At 45.1% G+C, this 16,378-nt stretch overlaps 1 protein-coding gene across 1 annotated transcript in view; it reads left to right on the forward strand.

Annotated features, from left to right (window-relative positions):
- The window catches only part of CACNA1B (calcium voltage-gated channel subunit alpha1 B), a 310,121-nt gene that overhangs the window by 126,866 nt on the left and 166,877 nt on the right, over positions 1–16,378 (forward strand). The gene's annotated exons all lie outside the window — the stretch shown is intronic.

Below are 16,378 nucleotides of genomic sequence, written 5' to 3' on the forward strand. Positions count from 1 at the left end.
GGGATTACAGGTACATCACAAGGCTGTGACTAACCCTCTAACTTTCCATGACATCGCGAGATCTTCCGAACGCCAAACCCTACAGGGAGGTTTATTATTATGTAGAAAAAGGAGTCTTTTAGGTCAAAGTTCATTCATTTAGATTATCATTATCACTTGTGTGTGACAGTCATGTAGCTCTCAGCATCTTCCCCAAGTTTCAAAAATTCTTGTATAAACAGAATTGCCTACCACCTGTGCCCTGCTGCCAGGCAGAATTCTAGTAGCATAAAAATAACCAAACTTCTCCATGCCTCAAAACCCTCCCTAGAGCTCCATGCCCAAACTGTCCTGAGCATCTCGCTCTTGAGTGGAAGGTGGACTGGATTTTTCATCTCATTTTTCCCCAGAGAGAAGCCTCACAACAGGGTTTGGAGTAACATATTTGCTACTATGAGACCATGTCAGATATATATAGTATAGCAGTATAATAAATTGGTGTGTTCAACAGACTTGTAGTTCAGCTGAAAAATCCCTTGGAGATCACAAGTTTCCCCTGCCTAACTGAACTGCTCTGCTGGCCCCTTGTGAGAGAAAAGCAGGTGGTAAATGGAGGAATCTGTACAACTAGTGGATCCTGTGTGGAATGATGAGCTGTCAGTACAACAATCTTATACCAGTCTAAATTCTGCCTTGGCTGATATGCATTTATTCATGCTTTCCTTCTGGATTTTGGAGGGCCATAGGGCCCATTTGCCAAAGGGCTGAACTCCCAGATCTTTTAGGGATGCAGTGTTACTGCACGGCAGGCTTCGCATACTTCCTCATCTGGAAGGTTTTGCAGAAGTCCAAAGATACTGTAATAGAATATGTGGAGCATGTCTAAGGCTAAAATGGCTTTGAAATATTTAGGTGCCAAGATGGGTGCGATGCATGTCTCTGACCATGCCTGGGTCTCCATCTGTCTCGAAACACAGACTGTCTGACCCTGTGCCCGCATGGACGTTCTCTCTAAGGCTAAAAGGGTTGGAACATTTCAGCCCTGATTCAGCAAATTACCCTGTTTGGAAAAGTACTTGAGCAAATGTGTAAAGCTGAGCAAGAGTTTAAGTGCCTTGCTGAATCTTCTGCATTTTATTTAATGTCTCAGTGAAGGTATACTCAAAATGACTGTGGGGTGGCCACCTCCAGGTTTAATAGGAGACATTTAAGATATACAGCAGGAGAGTGACATATATCATACAAACTTAAAAAGCCCCTTCAACAGAGCAATTGCTCTCTGAAAAGAAATGAAAATCTCTCCAAACAACAGCTTAATCATCAGTGCTTGCCAAGAAGTAAAAACTCCAGCTGAAGAAATTCACTTGCAGCTTGACAACATTATAGCATCGAGGGTACAAGCAGCTCTCTTACATGCCCAGCAATTGCTTTCCTACACAGGATGAAAAAGGCAGCTGCATGCTTTCAGAAGTATGCCAGTCTGCTTATGCCATGACTGCTGCATCTGGGTGTTGGAGTGGAAAAGAATAACAGAACGCTTCTAAGAAAACCAAAAGTGAAGACTTTTTTTGCTCTTGTAGTTCCTACGGCAACCCAAAATACCTGCGGCCGTAGGTAGAACCTTCTGTTGTCTGACAGAAGAGACTGGCTGTGTGTGGGCTCTGGGAGAAAGTCTTTGCCCTTTAATCTACAGACCACCTGCCCTGGGGTACACAGGAGGAGCAAAGGCAAGCTGCTTTAACGGGTACATTGGTGGTGTATTGGTGTGGCGTTGTATCTGGGTGACTTGGTGGTGGGACGAGTGGGATGCTTTGTGTGTGGGTGCAAGGCAGCTCAGGCGGTGCTGGGCTAAGGGACTCCACAGGTGGGTGCTATCAGGGCTGTTTTCTGGGTTGTGTCAACAGCAGAGAAGACAGGGAGCAGTCTGCTTGGGTAGAGGTCCGTCTGTGGTCAGTCTGTTGGCATGTGTCATGAGGGTGCTACAACAAGGTGCAAGTTGAAGCTGCTCTTTGGCAGAAGGTGCCATCGTTCTCTTTTGCCTGCCTTCAGGGTCAGCACTGGTGACATTCAAGCCTCCTTTCTTTTTATAGAATTACAGGATGGCTTGTGTTGGAAGGCACCTTTAAAGGTCATCTAGTCCAACCTCCCTGCAGTGAGCAGGGACATCTTCCACTAGATCAGGTTGCTCAGAGCCCCATCCAACCTGGCCTCGAATGTTTCCAGGGATGGGGCATCTATAGCCTCTCTGGGCAACCTGCCTTTCCTCCAACAGATAAAATTCCCAGTGCTATAGAGACTTTCAAATAGGAAATTTTTAATCCAGGTATTTTTTTCCAGCAACATCTTCTTATTCTTTCTTGTATTCTTTGTGCCAAAATCCAGCAAACACTCTGCAAATCCCTTGCAGGAGGAAAATTGCCCAGTAACTGTGGAAAGCAGGATAACTGCTCATGAAACAAGAGAAACTCTAGGTCAAAGTCACCTTGCCTAGTGTCCAGACTGAAAAGTCATGCAAAAGTGAGAGTTCATCTGCATGGGTTTGTAGCTGTGTAGGAGCTCAGGGTACAGCCCAAGCAGCTGGAGAACTTGCATTGGCTGTTACGGTGGAAGCACCACTTGTCATTTAGCTGGATTAAAAATATTTGCTTGTTTATTTGTGAACAAAGAAGCAGGTAAATTTGGAGCAATTATCCTGTGCAGAGCTTGTAGTGCTGTAGCCATGCTGATAGCAGCCATCGAGCTCACTGGCCAGAGGTCAGCTCCTCACAGGGTCAGGGAGTAATTATAGACACAGACTGCAGCATGGTGAAACCTTCCAGTAGTAGAGACCAGCGCTTGCACAGCTGCTCCATATGGCATGGGAGGAAGCCAAGAGAAAAAAGTGGATAGTTCCCATTTTTTGGACCAGATGTTTCCTTAGCAGTGCAGGTGTAACTTCAAGCATTTGATACTGTGTTTTAATAACAGTTAAGTCACCTGCTCATCAACTCAACACAAAAAGCTGGGTATACCTGCTTATTTTAGGGTTAGTTTGTTTATTAGCTTGGTTTGTGGCAAGAACTTTTGTTGTTCAGCACTGTCCCTCCTAGTGAAGACTCTTGGAATATGGAGAAGAGCAGCTCTGGCTAGTCTCATAATTTTCTGCAGACTTAATGAATTTACACTATAGTAAATATTTTCACACTTAAATTTGGAATTTCACAGGCAGTTTTCATTCAAATTTGGAACAACTGTGCAAGGCTTGTGGTTAAGAAAAATCTCCCCCCCCCCCCTCCAATAACAGGCAGTTCTTTTCTATTTAAAATGTCTTCATAAAATCTTGTGAAATACCTTTAGATGGAGCTGAGAGGATCATGACCAACTGTTTTTTGTTTTGTCTGAAACAGGAAAATGGTAGTGATAAAATAGCTTTTGACTCCAGGCCTGAGAAGTAGGGTTTGCATTGCCGAAGGACTGTTGGACTTGGGAGCTTTGCCGTGCTCTGAAGTTTGTGCGACTGAGCTCTCAGCTCCAGCTAGTTCTGTGAGCTGTAGATGTATCTAAAATGATATTTTCTGCTTATAATTAACTAGAGAAGCTGTACTCCTGGATGTAGTCTCATTAGAAGACAAAATGAGAGGGTGGCCTAACCTAAATAGATCGATACTCTACTCAATCCCAGTCCTCTGCTGAAGAAAGCATGCATGTAATAGCCATTGTTGTAATTTTATACAATGGAATCAAGACTGTAATTCATTTAAACAGTTTTCTGCTATGGAAAATTTCTTGGGAAGCTTTTGCTGGCAATGTTTAGAGGGAAAATCAGGAAGCATCCAGATCTGCATTTAAGATGATAAGGAAGCCTGCGCATTATTCTTAGGATTGTTATTATCTACAATGATTTTGGGCACTGACCCACAATTTCCTATGTTTAAAGTCAGAAAATGATTGAGTATTGGATTGTTTCAGTGTTCTGGGAATCAGTCCATGTGACTGGCTCTGTCTTGCTGACTTAGGGGCTGCAGACCACAGGGGCTGCTGAGTGGGAGTAAAAGTTTATTCTGCATCTACTCACTAGAACAACAAAACCTATGTTTTGGTCTGAATGCATCCTAATCCTTATCTAAATATCACATGTATCCATGAGCAACCAAACTGAACAGGGCTCTAAATACGTGTGTCTGTGTGTATTCATAATGTATTTCTCCCTCCTTTTGACTTTAGGAGTTCACCTGGGGACAGCTTTGGCTCTTCAGTGAAAGATAGCAGATATGTGAAGCCTTGTTGGTTAGCTTTGCAGTATAAGAAAAAACATCAAGAGAGCACTGAATTTATTCTAAGTGTTACTTGACTTACACATGAGTCTTCTCAAGCAATGAATGACATGTAAAGCACTCTGGCTTTCCAAGAATTTCAAACTTAAAAGCAGTGCCTGTTTTTCAAGGCGTGACCCTTTCTCAAACTCTGCACAACCCAACCCCAACAGCCTCTGTGCTAACCTTGTGTGGGGACCTGCAGTGCTCTCTCTGCCTTTGCAGAAAACAGAACTTGGTTGTGTGCTCAGAGAAAAGAAACTTGAAGATAAATATGAGAGGCACCTGTGGTGCTGGTTTGAATCTTAGAGTATCTTGGAGTTTTGCTGGATGAGTTGGCTGCCCCTTAGCATCTCAGTTTGAGTTACATTTAGGTGAAACGATTTGAATTACTTGGTCTTGCTAGCTATTTCGCTTTTAGATTTATGATGAATATTGAATGCAGGTAGGGAAGGTTTGCTCTTTGTTAGAGATTGTTTTTGAGGGTGCTGAGATAAATGGGTCTGGCCTGGTGCAGATGCCCCCATGGCACTGCTGGGTCACCTGTGGGCTGAGCACTGTGGTCATCAGCAAGGCAGTGCCTTGGTCTGCTGTCACAGCTAAAGACTCCTAGCCAAACAAAAGGTTTTGGGGTTGCAGCTAGCCCATGAGATGCACGTGGATGCCTCTGGTTACAGCTATGGTCTTTCTGGACTCTGTTCATCATTGTGCCTTTAACTTGCTGTGTGACCTTACAGAAGGTGCTCACGTATGTGAAATGCATGTTCCAGACAGCTTCAGTGCCATAACTGCCCAGTGGAGTTCATGGGGTGGCTGGTTGTGTGTTTGCTGGGATAACGCTTTCTCCCGAGTACCTCCACTATAGGTCTGACCTTCCTTATGGTGAACGTGCATTACCTGTTCCCAATAGGAATTGCCTAGACTAAGTTTACATCCGTAATTAAAGTCCACAGCCATTTAAAAATAAAAGAAAGGGGAGGAGAGATTATTAAAAAAATAGGTAGAGTCCCTTGGCCAGCCTGTAATTTTTGACAGTGAAAGAGCTTTCCCAGTGCCAGGCAGGCAAGCACGCTCATGAATAAAGCAGCTGAGTAAGTCCACACTAGCTGGGAAAGAATGAATTTTTTATCAAGAAATCCTGTTAGCATATTTACATATTGATTTATTGGTACCATAAGCCTTCGGATCAAGGCATAAAACATCAGCATTTTTGCTTTTTCAGTCTCCCCAGCTCTGTAAGGCTGGAGAAGGGGAGAAACAAAGGGAAGGATTTGCTTCTGTTTAAGCTTGGCTGAATTAACATTATTACTGCATGCAACGACTATAGTTAAAACATGTTCATACACGGCTAGCAGTATTGCAAAATTAAAGTGCTGCCAGCTTCTAGGATTTTACTGAGACTCTTCTGGTATTTGGGTTGATTTTATGTGTTTGGATGCTTTCCTCTGAAAGCCCAGCTCCTGGATTTATGTGTTCAAGAGAATTATAGCTCCCTTCCTCTCTTATTTGGGACTAACTCTTGTCATTGGAAACAAAAGCTAGAAAATTTGAATCCTAAAGTATCAAAACCCAAGGGCTAATATTCTAGGTGTATGTCTTTATTTTTCCTTTTGTATGTATTTATTTTTCCTTTTTTAAACAATTATCTCCTCTGCTTGAGGCTTCCACCTGTATTTCCTGCCCCACAGAAATTGATAGGAGCTTTGCTCTCTTGTTTGATGTTGTGAAGATATCTCTTGAGCTGCCTTTCCCTCTCTGTTTTTACTGCCCACTATGTGAAAGGTATTTCTCTTCCAGAGGATGCACATCATTCTGGTTTGTGAGGGAGGTATAGTCGTTCACCTTATGTTTAGGGTACCTGTATGTCCACTGGGGAAGCATAAGGCACATGTATCACACTTGTTGCCTGAGTGCTGTGCATTTGATTTTCAAACATGCTGTGGCTGTTGTTCTGGGACCTCTGGGTGTCAGGGCAGCCCCGCAGGGTGCGGGGACGAGCAGGCAGAGGGGGATAGCTCTGTGACTGGATGGAAGTAGCATGGCCATGTCAGTGCAAAGGATAACCAGCCCTATGGAGAAGCAACAAGATCTGCATTATCAACTCTGCAGAGCACTGGCTCAGTCTGGAAAACAGTGGTTTCTCTAGCAGAACATCGGGCAGGACTCCCTCAGGTCTGTGCTGCTGCATGGCATGGATGGGCACCGCTGTCTGGTGTGAAAGCACAGGGCAGGCAGGACTGCTACAGCATTTCCTGCTTTAGGTGTGTGTAGAGGGGTAAAAAAAGCACCTTTCCCAATTATTGGGACTGGTGTGATGTTAAAGGCAGTGACAGTAAGACAGTGGCTTCTGAGAATATAAAATGATAAATGAATGCAAATTAAGTTATGCTTTCAGGGTGATTTTCTGAAATCAAACTACCCCCCCCTTGCCTTCTGCTCAGGTATGAGTTGCCACTGCATTGAACACTGCTGCCTTTTGCATTCTTCTGCCCTGGACAGGCTCTTATGCCAACACCACCAAAGGGTTGCTTTATCTTTAGCACCCCAAGCTTGTTGCAGATTCGGCTGGGCTCTTGGTCCAAGGGGATAAGAGCTAATGCCAGTCCTGGTGTCTCACCCCGTATCCATAGCTGGTGCTGTCAAGGCTTCTGGAGTCTTTGGTAGAGGTTGGTTGTGTGTGGTCTCAGGCCAGGAGTAGTTTTTTTTTGTTTGCAGGATGTGAGATACTCTGGATTTGATTTTGATTCTGGTAGTGAGCAGCTCTGTGTTCTGCTTCTCTAAACAGCAAGTGGCTGTGGGGCTGGTTGCAAGTGACTTTGCTTTTGGGGGCAGAAGGGTTATCTTAGTTTCAAAACATCATCAATTTTAGTGTCATGGGACTCAAAGGACTTTCGGATATTTTTCATTTGATGCCCACTTGGGAACCAGGAGTTATGGATGGATCTGAGGAGTAACTGGGGGATTTGAACGAGGTGGATTGTTATTACAGCAGTGGACTGACCTTTATCCTGAAGGTAAAAAGGGAGAGCGGAGTAACTCAAAGACCTTTTGCAAAGAGAGAAGATCTTCTCAGAAACACTGATTTGAGTGTAAATGTGCCAGGAGTTTAGAGTGCCTCTTCCCAGAGAGTTCAGTCTGAGCAGGTGTAAATCCAGGACTTGATTGCCTTTGGCCAAGGTTCGATGTGAAAAGGAGTGCAGAGGCCAGTGGGCACTCTGAATGCTTTTCTTACAACTGCTGGTCCTCAAGACAACAGTATACCTCATCCAAATGGGCCCCCATAAAACACATCCTCTATCATGAAATCTTTCCTGGTGTCCAAAATGTGCTTGGGACCTAGCATAAAGGCACAGGAGGCACAATTATAACATGCTGTAGGAGGAGATCAGGAGATCCTCCACTATCGAGTTGTTAAGTGGACCTCATATGGACCTTAGGGCTTCCTGAGATCCTGGCCATCATATGGCCACATGTGGAAACCTCCAGCTAAGGAGTTTTCTCAAAGCACACATAAGCAGATAAAACCACAAGAAGCAGTGTTTAAGCCTGACCCCAAATTTCCCTGCAACTTGCTGCGCTGGGGCTCTTGTATGTAGAGGGGGTGAATTAAAATACAAGGGCACCTGCTCTGAATGACCTAAACTCACTGAGCCCAGATGGAGGGAAGCTCAAGGTGGGTATTTGAACCCCAATCCAACCCTGTCACGCAGTACGTAGCATGTGTGGGAGTGTGATTTGGGCTGACCACTAATTTCATTAACCAACCCATTCTAGTTTTATTCTTCACACAGATGAGCACACCAGGCAGGTGCTCTGGCATCTCCCTCCTGTGGCTGGTACAACCCCTAAGCATCAATCGGAAATGCACCTCTCTGCCAATTTAATTTTGCTCAGAAGGGTCAATCGCCAGCACTCCCCCATCACCGGCTGTCATGTCCCTGCAGAGCTGAACACCAGATGCTCTGTGCAAATGGACTGTAACATCTGAAAGTCAGTAACCAAAGTTATTGGACTGAATTTGTGCCAAGGTTGTGTTTAAACTGGAACTGGGCAGGGGGAGCTTTTTTTCAGATTCTGGTATTTCATATAAGCCAGTATACTGGGTCAGGACTTGAGAGATGGGACTTCTCTTGCTGGTCTGCTGGGAAATGTGGAAGGAGCTCTCCTTTCACCTGGCTGTGACCCAATTTCACCTTCTGTAAAGCTGGGGATAGCAATAGACTTCCTCAGTGCGGGGCCTGGTGGTGTTTCTGTGTGAAAAAGGCTATGTAAGACTTAAAACATGAAAGCCTTTTAAAAAAATGTATTTCTTTTCTTCTTCTTCTGTTTTCAATTGACCCAAAGAGATGTTGGGAAAAAAAGGTAGGAAAAAAAGAAGAAAAGTGAATATTTTTGAAAAGTAATAAATTTTAATACCTTTTTGGTAACTGAATAAATGGAATAGAGAAAAAATATTTCACAGCTCTACTGAATGAGATGTTAAGGTATGACTGTCTCGGGAAGGTGAGGAAGATGCTGTAGTCCTCCTCAGCAATTCCCAATATGTTATTGATGGGAGACTGAGGCCCCTTCTTTATCTCCTAGACCCCTGGACTTATTTCTGAAGGCTGCAATGTTTTAAGAAGTTTATGCAAATCCCTCCAGTGCCCTTTTGTGGTCATCTTTGTTTAAAATAAAACCTGAAATGCAATAAAGTTATTCAATGTCCTGCTAGATTCTAGGCTTGAGAATATCTTTTTAAGGGGGAAGCCAAGTGTCTCGTGCTCTAATCTGACAAATATATTGGCCTACACTCCACCAGCTTGGATTTTGGGGCAGAGGTATTTTCTCTAGGGTTTTCAGCAGAATGGGGTCCAGACTTTCCACCAGGGATTTTGCTTAAAAATACAGTGCACGTAATAATGAATCTTTCTTAATTAGAATAGGCAAAGCTTATGCTTGACCACAGCTATGCATTCAGGGACTTCAGATGCGACTTAGATTTGGTCTTGAACCTATTAAGTTCATATGAAGCCTGTATACCTCATTCTCCATCTGTGAAAGCACTTTGCACTTACCAGAATTGAAGATTGACACTTTGGGATATTATGGTAATGTGGACTATGTAGCATCTCAGAGAAGTGACTGGTTTAAATTTGAGTCTGTGACTATTTTGTGAATAGAGTAGGTCATCACTGATTCCACAGATTGAGCTCAAAATGGCTTTTCTCAGCAAATTTGGGTTCTCTGCCATCATGCTTTCTTGTGCAAGGTCTGTCTGTCTCTGATGAAGAGCTCAGTGCGAGTGTCCTGGAATAAATTTAATTTTCTTCCTAGTAGTTGGTATAGTGCTGTGTTTTGGATTTAGGATGAGAAGAATGTTGATAACACACTGATGCTTTAGTTGTTGCTAAGCAGTGTTTATACTAAGTCAAGGACTTATCAGCTTCTTATATTGCCCTGCCAGCAGAGGCTGGGGGTGCACAAGAAGCTGGGAGGAGACACAGCCAGGACAGCTGACCCAAATGAGCCAAAGGGATATTCCATACTGTATGACATCATGCCCAGTATATAAACTGGGAAAGTTGGCTGGGGGACACCACGGCTCAGGGTTTGGCTGGGCACCAGGTCAGCAGGTGGTGATCAATTGTATTGTGCATCACTTGCTTTGTATATTCTCTTATTATTATTTTTATTATTGTTATTTTCCCTTCCTTTTCTGTCCTATTAAACTGTCTTTATCTCAGCCCATGAGTTTTACTCCCCCCCGCTCCGATTCTCTTCTCCATCCCACTGTGGGGGGGGGAGCGAGCAAGTGGCTGTGTGATACTTAATTGCCAGCGGGGGTTAAACCATGACAGAGAGTTACTTAGAGCCTAGAGAAAATGTGCTGGGTAAGGTGGGGCTCCGTGTGCTCATTGTACATGCTTTTAATATTTTTTATTTTGTTCTTAGTAATTTCTGTGTTCACCTAATCCTAAGAATAGGAACAGATAGAAATAAATCAACCATAAATAGCGTCACTAATTAACAGAAGTAGCGAGGAGTGAATTGTGAAAAATCAGATGAAGGGTAATAGAGTTCATCTCTTGAAGACAGCTGAGAGTATTCCTCAATGCAAAAGCACTTATCCGAGGGAAGATTACACTTTAATTGCCCCAAATAAGTCAGGCTCTGCCATTGATTAGATTAAAGTGAGTAAACTCTAGGTGTACTATACATTTTGATTAAAAACATAGTAAAATACTAATGGTCTGTGGTGTTTTAGCTTTGGCTGTATCTGTCAAATTAGATCCCTTCTTTATTGAACCCCACTCTGGAAACATTTCAAAAGGATTATGTGTTAGCCCATTAATTGCTTGTTTTTCACATCGATGGACAATCTGCTGAGCAAAGTGGTGGCAGAATTTCTTCCTTGGAAATCCGGGGCAATCGCCTCAGGGTTGCTACTCCTGTCAAAAGTGGCTGAAAGAAGAAACTTTAAGTGTAAGCAGCAGAATGGCTCCTTGTTCAGAGGCAAAGAGCATTGTTTTGTTGCTCTACTGGTAAAAAAGCGGAGTAACTCTTAAATCTAAATGGGTTTCTAACAGCTTGAGAGCCCAAAGCAGGATCTTTGCACAGCCAGGGAACACTAGCTGCAGATCTGCCGGCAGGACCAGCCTAGACCTTGTTCTGGGATTTGTTACTCAGATTGGTGCTGGTATGTGGGAGGATGGTCTGTGACTTTACATTTCTGCAGATGCTGCCCTTAAGGTCTCATTTAAAGCTCCAAAATCAACAGAAGAACACCTATAAAGGCATTTTGGCTGCCTTTAGGTGCTGGCAGAGAAGCTCTGGGGAAGGCTGCTGCACAGCTACTCTCTTTGAGAGGTGCCTGCCAACCACAGCAGTAGCAAAAGGGAATTCGACCCTGAGCCATGAAGCTTGGAGTGTGTTTCCTTAGCTCCAGTTGTGAGCAGGAGTGAGTTTGCATTGTGGTGACTGTACCCACGGAGGTGCAGGTGCAGAAGGGGGTCTGCCATGGAGGGTTAGTCCCCCCTGCATGGGCAGTGCCTGGCAGCTGGCCTGCACTGACATCCTACCCTGTGCAGCAGCTTCCTGTGCAAGTCAAAGTCATCAGGAAGTCTGTGTAATTTATATTAATTATAGGCTTACCATAAAGTCAGTGTGTTCACATGTGGGACTGTGGTGATAAGAGTTGTCCTGGTGTAGCCTTGTGTGTGGACATTCCTGAGCTCTCTCTCTTTGTCCCAGTACAGCAATAAAGGGACTGCAAATGGAGCCAGCAATGATTTTGGGAGAAGGGCAAAGAGAATGATGGTGTTTTGATTAGAAACTTGGAAATCAGGAGCTGAAATGCAAGATTTTTTTTTTTGCTTAAGTTCATTGCAGCACAACAGTCTCCAATCAGGGTATCCAGTCCCTGCCATGCACTAGCCAGCATTTTCCTATGGCAAAGGTCTTTGTTCTTCTGCTGCTTTTGTGTTGTCCAAGAGGATTTAATCAGGTTCAGCCATGTTTAATAGGTTGTTTGAATAAGTTATTTAAACATGTGCTATTACTACCTGGCTCGCTTGGTCCTTGGCATGCGCTCAATGGGGTTGTGGGCAGTGCAGAGTGGTGGCAGGTTGTCTGTTTGCACCAGCTAGGAGAAGCTGTCAGCTTTGAGTTGCAGATCCATCAGGTCTCAGATTGACCCTTGGGGCACAGCCTTAGTATGCCAATTTGCTGGCTGCTGGTCAGTGGCACACACGCCCAGGTACGTGGAAATCCCCTATCCCTCTCACCACGTGAAATATAGATTTAGATTGTGTTGCAGAAGCCGGAGGAGAGTGGGAGTTTGTGAGCGGCTGTGCTGTCTGCTTAGAGAAAAGAGAGAGGCAGGGTTTTGGGGATTATTCTGTGTTTGACTTGGTCTAATTTGCAGTCTGTAAAACTCCCAAAACCTAAGATTTGCCACCTGTTGAACAGAGGCCATCACTTGCCTGTTCATGAGGCTGCGTGTAAACCAAATTTCACTTAATTGTGTGTGTGTTATGTTGGAATTGAAGAACCAGGATCTCATCGCTGATGCAAACTGTGATCAAGCAACCCCAGTAGAAACTGCTCAGGTTTCCCTTCCTTGGGGGCTGCTGGGTCTTTTTTCTGCAGGGACTGTCATAGTTTTCCCAATAACTCCCCACTGCTGATGGAAGCCTCGCTGTCAAGGAAGCGCTGCGGAGTATTTACATGCTCCTTCCCCTACCAAACCAGCTCCTGCTCCCTTTGATCAGCCCTGTGTGAAGTCAGCAGCATGTGGGATTCGGCCGTGAGGCTGGCAGGCTGCGAGACCCCCCTGGTGATGCCCCAGCCACAGGGAGCACCGAGCTGGAAGTAGGCAGGGTCCCCAGAGAGCTGGCGTTGTGCTGCCGGGATGGGGATGGGCTGGGAGAAGGATGTCGGAGCAGGCAGGGCTTTGCTGACCATTTCATGATGATGGGATGGGACTGGCTGGAGCAAAGCTGCTTCTGGTCTTGCAGCAGCAAGAAGCTCCAGCAACATGAGAAACTCATCTCAGGGCAGCCAGACACAAGGGCTCTGCCTCCCCACGTGCACCAGGAACATGGGCCATGGCCAGGGCTGCAGAAAGGAAGATGAAAGGTAATAGAAAAGCATTTTTGGTCTCTGCAGCACATTGCAAGCAGCAGTAGGCTGCTTTCAAGTCAATTGTTTCAAAACATATCTTTAAATGAATTAATAATCAGATGCAGCTGCCGTCTTGTTAACATAATGAAGCAGTGGCCTAACGGAGCTCTGTGTCTGAGACAGAAGTGAGTGTTAATACTGGCCTTTCTCTGGTATTGGACAAGTCACAAAAGGCTTGGTTATGGAAAGTATCTTGTGCTTTGCTGGAGGACACTCCGTTCTCTTTGGCTTTATTGGGAGCTCAGGACATTAATCTCCCTGCATGACAGAAGCCGTTTAGCTTCTGCATTTGTTATAGATGAGAGTATTCATCCACCTATCTCTGTAGAGAGGTGGCCGTGCTGGCACTGCGTGGGGATGCTGACAATATGCTCAGTGCTGTGTGAAAGGGAGGAGAGAGCCCCTAGGTGCTTAAAGCCAACTGTGCAGAGACTCAACATATAAAGATTGTCCTTTGGCATTCAGCTGCAACCTGGGCTCTCCTGCTGAGCAGTGGCATCAGGCTCCAGGGTGGATGATGAAGCAGAGTCACATGAAAGAAGCTAGAAGGATGCTGTTGGGGATTTAGGTTAGACTTTCAGAAAGAAAGGTGAAAAAAAAAAAAAAAAAGAAGGGAAAAGGAAGCACCAGCTGAGAATAGGCATGGTGGGTACCTCTTGATACAAGTGCCAGATCAGGGGGTGGAAGCAGCTTGGAGCTAAACAGAGTTAGGCAGAGGGAGCCATGGTAGCTGGGCTTGTTGGGAAGAGCACTCCAAGGGCTGGACAGTTCATATGGGCTTTAGACGCCTGAGGTACAGATCTCTGGTTCTCCGCTGTGACCCTGAAAGCGTCCCTTAGATTTCCCGTGCCTCAGTTTCCCGCTGTGCAGCACCTTGCCTGTGGGAGTCTTGTGCTGTCAAGTTTAAGACACATGAGCTGTTTGATGCTGGTGCCCAGGGATTCTTGGAGCAAGGCTTCAGCTTCATGTGGGCGCTGTTCAGGGGGTGCTTGTGAAGAGCCCTGCAGCTGTTGCGAACCAGTGGGTTCCTTGGCTCCTGAGCAGTGAGGGAGCCCTCCTGTAAGCCCTAACTGTATTTGGATGTAATTCTGGCACATCGTGACAAGTGTTTCATTTCTCCTTCTTCCCTGTCGTGTTAGACCTGTGGTTAGGATCAAGTAGCACTGACAGTCAGCCAGGCGTTACACCAGTGAAATGTTTTAGCTGGAACATAAAAATTGATTTGATCTCTGGGCTCATCCTGCTTAATGAGCAAGCCTGGAGCTGAGCCACAGCCCAAGCCCCAGTGGCTCTATGGGCGGAGGGCTGCCTCCTCTGCTCAGCGTGGGCAGGGGTGCCTGCCGAACTCTGGGGGCTCTCCCTGGAGGACAGGAGTTTGGTTTTCCTGGCAGCAAACAGGTTTGATTCATTAAAGCATCTCAGCATGGCAGAGCCAGTGCCATAAACTGTGATTGGGTTCAAGCATGCTTGGGAGCACTGAGAAAGATGTTGCATGTCTGTGAAGGCTCTGCTTTCTTGGGAGAGGTTTTCTGTTGACCCTTTTGCCTGGTGTTTTGCCCTCTAGTTTGTCCTGGATCTCTGTGTGCGAGGCAGAGCAAACAGAGCGAGTCCCTGCCCTGCCCTGAGCATAAGGTAGTCTAGCAAATGCTCAGAGGAGGGTGGTTAATTAGTCGTATTTCAGCACATTTCATTTTTAAGGGCTTTGATCGTGGCATGGAATTGTGGATCTGTCACCAAGTTTGGGCTTCAAATGAATAAATAAATGATAAACGATCATTTGGCAGCAATGAACCTGCTGCACTCTCTTTGCATGTTTATGTGGTTTCCCTTCTTCCATCTGTTCCCTTCCTCCAGCTCTTCCTTGTGGGCTGGCTCTCCAGCCCCCCTTGCCTGGCTGACGGCAGTCCCCAGCCTTGCTGAATGGGACGCGCTTGCTCCAGCCATAGGCATGAGTCGGTTGACAAAAGGAGAATTGAAGAACAGCCTCTAAATATAAAAATATGGGTTTCACTCTGGTAATCCCAGGAGAGCAGGCTGGGGCTGTACCAGGCACTTTCCCCAAGTGTTGGGGAAAAGCACTCGTCCTCAGTGCCTCATTTCCTCTGAACCCAGCTGTATGGATGCGGTGCAGAACAGGGAAAGGAAATAGCTAAAAGTAGAGAGAGAGGAATGGAAAGACAAAACAGTGAACGAAGAAGTGGTGCTGCTGGGATGGGATGACAGGTATTGCAACAGGCATTAAAAAACCCTAATGAGAGATTGGGCTGCACAGTGTTTTCCCTGTCTTTCTGCTCTCATTTTCCCAGCCTGTTTTCTCTTCAGCTTCATTTGTCTGTCACGCACTGGTTTTGCCTTTAGCAGGCGTGGTTTGTGGCGAGGTTAGTTAGTCCCTGTTCCTCTTGGGTGAGTCACTGATCAACTGACATAGATATTTCTGAAGATATTTGCTATTTGGAGAAATGCTTGTCATGTGTTTGATCCGGAGCATGTTACTTGAGGAAGAATTTGCGCAGAAATGCACCATATTAAAAATGTCTCAGAAGGTATTTACTTGCATCAATGCTATAAATGTTATGACCTGTAAGAAATGTTATGACATCGGTCACCCACATCACACGTTGGTTTTGCTTGTTTATTGGGTGACTTCTACTTACACAGAGACATTTCGAGGTGGCATCAAGTGCATGCATGGCTGAAGTAAAGCACATTTAAAGCACTTCTTTCTATGAATCATTCTGCAAGCAAAATTATACTTGCAAATATGATTGGGAATAGTGACCAAAAAGCACTACAGATAGTAAATAAAAGGCACCAATATCAATTAGAATGAATGCATTTTTTGCAAGTTGGTGTTTGAGAGCACTTCCCTGTGGTCTCTGCCAGCCTCTGTGGTTGGGCAGGTAGGTGAGCTCTGTGTTGGTGTTGTTCTTTACCCTCTGCAGGAGGAGGGAAGAGGAGGAGAATGTCTTTGGGTCTTGTCTTTTCTTTTTGCTTCCTTTTTCCCTCCCTTACACCTGACATCAGATTCTCAAATTGCTGCATTCTTCACTCACAAGAGAAGAATTTGCATTTTTCTCAGCACTTGGCTTCAGTAAATGGCCATGTGGCATTTTACTTTTCAGCAGTTCCTTAAAGAACTCCCTTGTGGTTGATGAATGCAGAAAGTTTGTCATAAACTAAACCACCCTTCCCTCCCCTTAATCTAGACTGCTGCTTACTCAGGGAGCTTCAGACGGGTTTTGATGACAGAAGCCCAAAGTGCTGAGTAAGCAGATGTGGAATTGCAATCACTCTGAAGATGCCTCGTTTTCTTGCAGACTTCTTGTCTTCTCCTGCTCTGTGTGTATGCACAGATTCTGGGCATGGTGCCACCCTCTGCCTTAATTGCAGCACAGATTAACGGAAGACTGTGGTTCCCTCCCGTTGTTGTGTGTCTCAATTCA

The sequence above is a fragment of the Buteo buteo genome, chromosome 23 (genome assembly GCF_964188355.1).
Source record: "Buteo buteo chromosome 23, bButBut1.hap1.1, whole genome shotgun sequence".
Taxonomy (NCBI): domain Eukaryota; kingdom Metazoa; phylum Chordata; class Aves; order Accipitriformes; family Accipitridae; genus Buteo; species Buteo buteo.